The following is a 10,000-nucleotide window of genomic DNA, read 5'->3' on the forward strand; positions in this document are numbered from 1 at the left end:
TTAGTTACCTGGAATTTGCTGTTCTCTCTGAGGATGTCGTTGATCCTGGAAATATACTCATCGGTGGGGATGAGTATATAGCAAGATGCTTTATCCGCTCTCCAGATGGTAATGGAAGTATCTTGCTTGAGGGATTTGGCTGCTTAAAGATGTCTTCTTGTAAGGAGGCTGCTCGTCTAATTTGACCTTTCCATTATCTGCGAGGTGGAAAATATCATCTAGCAGAGACTCGAGCTCAACCCGCTTAGCGTGCGGAGTGGGGTTTGGAGAGCACATGGCAGTTCAAGCTAAGGTTCAATAAGTTTTCCGCATTTGTGAAGAGCTTTTTATTCGTGAGGTTGATATAGCCTAGAGGTGGAGAGGGTTGCTTCAAACTACCGCCGTTGAGGCAAACTAGTTTCCAGTTTTTCCTTCCCTAAGTTATTTCTTTATGACGCCCTTTACATTAAAAACAAAAACCCTTCTATCAACTCCCAAATCACTGACATGTACATAATCCCTAGCCTCAGAAACCTTCACCACAGTTATTAGGTCGTTAGAGAAGAAGATGAACGACATACGGCTATTGACCAGTCTCGATCAATCACGTTCCTCCTTTTCTCCCACTCTGTACCTTAGTCCCATTATATAAACTGTTCCCTTCTGGTGCAAGAATTTGCTAGACGTACGCACACTGTCGCACGGACATACACACACTCTTCACCATACAGGAGCTTCAGTCTTCTTACAAGAATATTTCTGACACTACTCCTAGTAGCGACCTCGTGACCTACTCCATGATCGCGCATCTGGGGGATGCAGAGGAGAGAACGCTCGTTCACATATTGAATACTAGTTAGCAGTATGGGAAACTCCCATCTAATTGAAAGCAGGCCGACATCGTTCTTATCCCCAAGCCCAAGGAGCATGGAAATTTTCGCCCTTTATCCTTGACGAACTGCCTAGAAAAAACCATGTAGAGGATGGTCCTACGGAAATTACATTGGAAAATGGGACCACCCCCGGAGAATCTCTACGTTTTCACTAGATGGACAGGAACGACTCATAATATTGCAACACTATTGAGTCACGTGGAGCGGGGTCATACGATGGTCGTCTTCTTTGACCTGGAAAAGGCATTTGAACTGGCTAGTCCCGCGGCAATACTGGAGGGTCTTGCCGCCAGGGGAATCCGGGGGAGGTTCCTGCAGTGGATAGCGGACTATCTATCCAAAAGAAGACCCAAAGTCCGGCTTCAGGGAGCGGAGTCCAGCCACCATCCTCTGCCAATAGAAGAACTACTTACCACCCCTCTAACCACAGGATGTCATCTGATATCCTATGCAGAGTATTACTATTCTTCCATATTGAGTTCAGGGGGATAAATGTATTTTGTGCATTAATAATGAAATCAGTTAGATTGCTATACATTTCATTCAAATCGCTGACCTGGCTGCTTACACCCCACTCCCAAGTGACCTGACCCAAGGTATGCATATTACCCTCCGTGACCCGACCCCTGGTCATGTCCCGACCCTTGACCGTGTCGATGATGTCTGAACCATCCGTATGACATTTCATATTCAATTTCAAATAGGTTTTTTATATTGTCAAAGTTGGCTCTCCTGAAGTCTGGTACTTGGACGTTATTTGTACTTTTTAATTCTTCCCAAATAATATTGAATTTTATTTCTTGATGATCGCTAGAGCCTAGACTATCTCCCACTTTTACGTTACTCATTAGGTGCTCATTATTAGTTAAAAGTAAGTCCAGAGTATTTTCTCTCTTCGTAGGATCGGTAATCATTTGTTTTAGGAAATTATTCTGCACCACATCTAAGAATTTTTTCGTTTCCTGATCTCCTACTAAAATTTCCCAGTCAATGTTTCTATAATTAAAATCTCCCATGATCACAACGTTTTTGTACTGGGACGCTCTGCGAATTTCATGAATCAGGGGATCAGTCTGCTCAATGCTGAGGTTAGGAGGTCTATATAGGACGCCAATAATAACTTTCTTATTCTTGCCTATAATCTCCACCCAAATAGATTCCGTACTGTCCTCTTCCTTAATCGAATTGTTGATAATACAGTTTATTGTATTTTTAACGAAAAGTGCTACTCTTCATCCACTCCTGCCAACCCTGTCCTTGCGAGAAAAAAAAAACTTATATCCTTCTGTCTGAATATAGTGGGCAAAGGTAACGGATTTATTATTTTCACATTTAATCGCCTCCTGGCTCAAGTTCTTTTTTCATTTTTATTTTTATTTTTATTTATTTATCTATTTATTTATTTATTTATTTATTATTATTATTTTTGCCGCTGCATAGAATTACATTCGCCATTTCCGAAAATAACTGTCTTTTTAAATCTATTAATCTTTTTAGGGAAAGTGATCTTTAAGAATAACAAGAAAAAAGTATGGTATTACCTTGGAAAAATAATTAAACCATTCACTTAACTGGAAAGGGTTAGACCACTGACGCTTATCCTGGGATACTACCGCCTTCATCCATCCCCACCCCGACCCAAAGGTCACAAGACATACATACTGACCATACTGTTACCTTTACAATAAGAATGACAAATATCTATATATTTTCATAAGTCTTTCTTTTTCTACATCTATTAGTTTCCTTCAGTAACATATTAAATATAGTTTCAACTAAATTTGTATCACTGATCTATGTCCCATTTTTATATTTCTTAATGATGATTAAACTTCTCATTTTTCAAGTAATTTTTCTAATATTTTTTTTTCAAATAACCTACTTTAATATCTATTTTTTTAGATAAAGGACTGCGAGAAATTTGTTGTGAGATATCAAGGAGTATTAAGGAGGACTGAAAAAGGTTATGGATCACATTGAAACTTAACGTAGATAAGATCAACATGAATAAGAAGGTCCGATTCTATGCATAAAGAATTAGGGCCAAGAACATGTTCTTCTGTCATTGCTTATTCTTATAAAAAAAAAAACTAAATTTAAAAGAAATTCTAGTTTCATCTTTCAAATAACATGAAATGAAGTTCTCAAAAACAGTTTGATAAAGAAAAAAATAACATCAGTTCTTCATAACATAAACAGAATATCTTTGTATTCACTCCTGTTGCCAAGGACTAGAATACACATTTTCCAATCCCATGAAAATACTTATAAAAAACATTCATACATATAACCAAACCGCCTAAGAACTTGTTTCCCCCAGCCATACGATGTTCCTTTCTCTCCCCCCCCCCTCTCTCTCACTCTCTCTTTCTATCTCACTCTCTCTTTTTCTAGGACTCAAGGGCATTCCTCCAGGATTCTGGAGCAGCCCAGGAGGAGTCTTGGGTTTCAGCCTTTTGGTGGGAATCCCCCCTCCCCCCTCCTCGCCCAGCTGCATATCAAAGATCCTCTCCTCAGGTGGAGGAAGAACAACTGACATCATGTTTTGGTTTCAGTGGCTGGCTTGTTTCTCGTGTAAAAACATGTCTATTTGTTTATTTATTTATATATTTATTTATTTGGTTGTTTGTTTATTTATCTCTTCATCTTTATTTCTTATCAAATTTTTTCTTTCTTTCTCTATTTATCTATATACTATTTGTTTACTTGTATCTATTTATTTACCCATCATTTATCTATTTACTTATATATTCATATGTTCATTGATTTGTTACTTATTTCATTCTATCTTTTATTTCTATTGATTTGTCTACTCACTTATTTGCTTATTAATTTATTAACCTATTTACTTTTATTTACTTATTTACTTATTCATTTGTGTATTAATTTATTCCCAACGGATCCCTACCCTGAGTTCGAATCTCTTCTCTGCCTTCAGAACAACCGCGTTAACCTAACCTAACCTAACCTAACCTAACCACCTTTGACATGCTATCCAGAAATTATCATGGCACGTGTAATATATGGATAATTTTTTGCCTAAATATTACTAAAAAAAAATGAGGAGAAATGAGGAGGGGACCCAAAGAGAAAGAATTTGGTTTCTTCGCCTGTCGCTGGCAGGGACGCATTTTTCGCCTCGGTAAAATGTAATGAGAGGTTTTTAATTTTTTAATCAAATTAGATCAACAATTAGGTAAATACACACATGCAAGCGCACACACACAAACACACACACGCACACACACACAGACTGAGAATACGACAGGTACTCATCTCTTCAAATTATAAATCTCACTCAGCTTTGAAAAAAAAAGAGAAAAAACAACTCTAAACATGGGAATCTACGCAATCATATCATTTGATTTTTGCTCCTCCATAATGGCTAATTATACAGTTAACTTGATTTTACGAGTATCAGCCAATTATACCACAATTGAATATTTAGGCAGCGTTTTACGATTTACATATATATTCTATGTGTCGCTAGGCGATTTAAATATATATGTACACACACACACACACACACACACACACACACACACACACACACACACACACACACACATATATATATATATATATATATTAGTGAATTTAGGGAGCAGGTTTTCATCAAGACATTTTCTATTGAAAATCACAGCATACTCAGCGTTCGTGATCTTTTTCTTAACACTTTCAATTCTTCTAATAATTCTCTTCTTAGAACTTGGTAAATTATAAATAATATTTCCAATGGAGTCCATTGTGGAAATAAAAACTAGAACTTAACGACGTTTCGCCTATACCTTAGGCATCTTCTGGTAAATTTTATTTTCTAAAGATATATACATGCTTATAAATACAAAATGTTACAAAATGTGAAATACTAGGAGAGATGGTGGTATTTCACATTTTGTAACATTTTGTATTTATAAGCATGTATGTATCTTTAGAAAATAAAATTTACCAGAAGATGCCTAAGGTATAGGCGAAACGTCGTTAAGTTCTAGTTTTTATTTCCACAATGGACTCCATTGGAAATATTATTTATAATTTACCAAGTTCTAAGAAGAGAATTATTAGAAGAATTGAAAGTGTTAAGAAAAAGATCACGAACGCTGAGTATGCTGTGATTTTCAATAGAAAAAATATATATATATACATACATATATATATATGTATATATATACATATATATATATATATATATATATATATATATATATATATATTATGGGCTTGCTAGGTTTGGCCTGAGTTGATGGAAAGTATGAAACTAATTTCGAGTCTAGGGGTAAGTCGAGTTCCAGATCGGGAGCAACCCCGCAACAATAAAATGAAACGTATAACTAATATAGATAGATTAAGGTACGTTCCAATGAAAAGCTCTATATGAGACTGGATGTAAGCAAGATTATGATAGAGGATCGGTAAGATAGAAGTCTGCACAAAACTTAAGTAAACTACTGTATATTTACAATAAGAGAAAAATAAAGCTTTACTCTTTTACATTTACAAGCATACACTCACAGTATTTGGAAAAACTGAACATACTTATACATCTCTTAGTAGATTACACATAACAAATAAAGACACAAAAAGGTTGATGTCCAAGAATAAGGTTTACACTATACTTGCGTATACTTGGTGCAAGAACAACAGCGGCAAAGGGGTGATACCAGGTAGTGAAGTCCAAAAGGAGGGGGGGGGGTTGTAGGTAAGAGTGAGGGCCGGCTGAGGGCCGGTCCCCTTTATATAATCGAAGGGGGCGTGGTTAGTTGTTTCATGGTCAAGTTCCGAGTCTAAACGTATGAAATACGTTGAGGATGATAAGACGAATTCTAAACTTCGATAGTAGCAGTCGGGAGATTCACGGTTGGCTATAACAATGAACAATATATATATATATATATATATATATATATATATATACGTACATATATATATACGTACATATATATATATATATATATATATATATATATATGTATGTATGTATGTGTGTGTGTGTATGCACGTTTGTATGACCATTCACGTATCTAAAACAACACTATATATAAGTTACTTGTCTTGAACATAGGTAAGTTAGGTTTCCTTTCATCCACTGAGAAATTTAATTTACGAATTAGTGGGTCTCGCGAATCGCCTATATTTCATGAAGAAAATTAAGCAAAGAAATAAAAAATATGGAAGGAGAGGAGAGCAAGAAAAAAAAGTATGGAAGAAATATAGAGAGAAAGGAAGAAAACGGAAAATAAACGAACGAAAGAGAAACGCGATACACACAAACTTGAAAGCGCTCGAGACTCCGAAACGAAGTTCAAGTCATCTTCTTTGGCTCTGATCTTTCTGGGAATATGTGCTTTAGAATGCATTAACCAGAAGAACTAGTTCAATTAATTCTTTATTCATGATTTATTTAACCCACATTCACGGAGGATTATCTCGCCTCATCCATTTTCAGAAATATCTTGTTTATAGTTAACAGCGATTCTCAACCCCTCTATTGTAAAATAACTCCCCCGACTCTACGCTCGACATTTTCATGTATAATAACGTATTACCTCCGCCATGCAATTGTTTTTATCACAGGTTATAAATCTACCACGGTCGTCATAATTATACCGGAAAAATACTGTCACCTATAAGTACATATTTTATTCTGTCCAAAGTCAAGTGATTTTAATCAAATGGGAGAAAAATCCACTTGCCAGAGAATTCATAAGCAACGGGTCAGCGTCTCGGAAACTATATGGTGCAATTAAATTTAGTCGGGTCTAATATGTATTAGAAGTTCCGGTCAGGATACTCAAGCCTCTGGCAGAGGATAAACGCGTTGCCTGAGCAACGCAGCTCTGTGGATGTTCTTGTTCAACAGAACACAGGCCTTCGTAGCATGTATGCACAGTCCAGGCCTTTGCTCCAAGTCCTGCATCGTCTTTCCAGTTGATTTCTGGTTCGCTCTGGCTTCCCTACCAATGGCTGTCCTCTAGAACTCTCTAGAACTGAATGTATCTTCCCCAAGCAGCGTCCTGCCAATTTCCCGCCAATGCTCTCGCTTTCCAAGTTGTCATTCCGATTGACCAGCCATCCATATTGGCTGCATTATTCCTCTCGGCAGAAGATAGCAAACGACGATTATTGGATATAAATGGGCCGTAGGAAAGCCATCACTGTCTTTGATGTGTTTAATTAAAGCAAGTCGTCGAACGCAAAGACTCGTTTCTGGTCGCAATGACCACATGCCATTTCTTTGCAAGACGCTCTCATCTCGACATGAAGGCTTCTTCAAATTCTCGGTATCCATTACCCCTAAAACGCCAAATATATATATATATATATATTAGTATTAGAATTAGTATTAGAAATTGGTCCTTGTATTTACATTCACAGGGTTTCAATATAAATTACAATAAATGTTTAAGTGTCCGTTTTCTTTTCATCTAGTGACTCAAATTCTGACGCTGTTTTTATATTCTGTACCCCTTCCAGCACGTTTTTCTACATTCTCACCGCACATTCTTAAACTATTTCCAATGCAATATTTTATATTCTATACGATAATAAATGTATCTGCAACGGTATATTTCTAGCTTAGGGTGGGATTGAAAACAAAATGTTTTAGCTCAATCAACCACAGACAGCGAATTCTTTTCTTTTGACCTTTTCAATCCAACCGTGTAAATGTCGATAACGTCAACCCAGCAAACGGACAAACCACACTCTACCCTTTCGTCCATCGTTCATATCTCGATTTTTCTGGTTCAGTGATAACCTGACACTGGTTAAAAATTCTCGCTGAATGCACGAGATTGAAAATATTCCACAGAACCTTTGGGTAAGGCACTTCTGTGATTAATAACATACTACCATCATTTTTGTTTTTATAGCATAATCTGTATGCTTCTTTTTCTATTTCTGTTCCTTATTCTCGCGTTGTACTTTAGTCATATATCTATATATACATACATGTATATGTATATGAATATATATATATATATATATATATATATATACATATATATATATATACATATATATATATATATATATATATATATATATATACACGCCACAAAACTTATTCCAAATATAAAAAATAAATCATACGAAAATCGACTAAAATATATGAATCTGTTTTCCCTAAAAAAGCGTAGACTCAGAGGTGACTTGATACAGGTCTTTAAAATTCTAAAGGGAATTGACATCAAAAGTGAGAAAATTTCCACACTGAATGAGAATCAGACAAGAAACAATCGTCTCAAACTGTCCGGAAATAGATTCAATTTGGAAGTGGGTAGAAACAACTTCGCCAACCGTGTAGTTAATGAATGGAGAAAACTTCCTGCAGAGGCAGTGCAATGTAGTTCAGTTCGAAGCTTTAAGAATCATTTAGATAAACACCTAAGCAAGATTCTGTAATGATTGTCATTTATTTTATATTATTTGTTTTTGTTTTGTTATCATTTGTCTGTTTGATTCTCATTTATTATTAGTTATATGTCAATTTATTATTATTTTCTATTTACCTGTTCTTTATTACTAAACATACTTATGCATTTACTTATGTATTTTATTTGTTATTTACATTATTATAGTTTTTATTTATTCATTTATTATTATTATGATTTTTTTTCGCATCCGACCTAGATATGGACCAAAAGGTCTCCTGTCAGCATGCTCCGCCTTTGTAATCCTTTGTAATATATATATATACATATATATATATATATACAGATATATATATGTTAAAATATATATATATATATATATGCTGGGACATTGTGACAAGTTCATAAAAGTCATAAGAAGAAGTCACGGGTCTAGTTCCGAGTTTTTATTTTATATACATACATACATACATATATATATATATATATATATATATATATATATATATGTATATATACATATACTGTATGTATACATATATAATACACACACACACACACACACACACACACACACACATATATATATATATATATATATATATATATATATATATATATATACATACTTACATACATATATATATTCCAAGGCTTTTTCCCCCTTACAAGGAAAGGTAGCCAAAAACACAAAGGCATAAAATCATTCCCACCCATTCCATCCCCAATACACTCCACACCCCTCCACCCTCCCTCTCATCTTAGCACCTCCTAGATGACGGGTCATCCCTGCACCTTGTCCACTGCCCTGGGTCAGAAGCAGTGTCGCAAGACAGCACTTCCACAACAAGGCCCCTTCATTATATCGGCGACCCCCCCTCTCCATCTCCCCATGCAGGAAAGGAGAGGACGGGGAGAAATCTCTTCGGGCTGCGTCAAATTTTGCTCACACATACTACCTCACCCCCCATCCCCCCACCCATTCCACCTCATGCATCACAACATCATCCATATACAACCATTCTCCATTCACCCCTGTCTTCTGTCCTCTCCCGTCCTTCCTCAACAGACATTCCCCTCATCCCCAAAGCCCCCTTCACCCCATCCATCCACCTCATCCTAGGACGTCCCCTCATGTTCACTCCCTCCACATCTGCCTTCCATACCTCTTTTACTAGTCTTTCTTCACTCATTCTTTCCATGTGTCCAAACCATCCTAATACTCTTTCATCAACCCTATCTCCCAACTCCCTTTCCAACCCTGTTCTACCTCCTCACCTCCTCATTTCTCACTCTATCCAGCCTAGTAGCCCCCATCATACTTCTCAGACACCTCATCTCAAACACATTCAAACTCCTTCTCTCTTCCTCTCTTATGTTCCATGTTTCTGCCCCATACAGTGCTGTTGGCACAATCATTCCTTCATACAGTCTCCTCTTAGCATCCATTCCCAAATGTCTATTCCTCATTACACTCTTTAATCCACCAAGGGTAGAGTGCCGGAGGACTGGAGGAGTGCCTGTATAGTTCCACTTTACAAGGGAAAAGGGGACACGTGTGAATGTAGTAGTTTCAGAGGGATTAGCTTGTTAAGTGTAGTTGGGAAGGCTTATGGGAGGATCTTGATTGAGAGGATTAGGAGAGGAACAGAGGGAGTAATTGGTGAGGAACAGTGTGGATTTAGGACAGGTAGAGGTTGTGTAGATCAGATCTTTGTGGTAAGACAGATATGTGAGAAAGCTATAGGAAAGGGG

General features: G+C 36.5%; 1 protein-coding gene across 1 annotated transcript in view; it reads right to left on the reverse strand.

The window, feature by feature from the left end:
• LOC143018367 (uncharacterized) overlaps positions 1-10,000 on the reverse strand; it is a 20,890-nt gene that overhangs the window by 467 nt on the left and 10,423 nt on the right. The window lies entirely within an intron of this gene.

Source organism: Oratosquilla oratoria, chromosome 34 (genome assembly GCF_046742065.1).
Source record: "Oratosquilla oratoria isolate Oo_2021 chromosome 34, ASM4674206v1, whole genome shotgun sequence".
NCBI lineage: Eukaryota > Metazoa > Arthropoda > Malacostraca > Stomatopoda > Squillidae > Oratosquilla > Oratosquilla oratoria.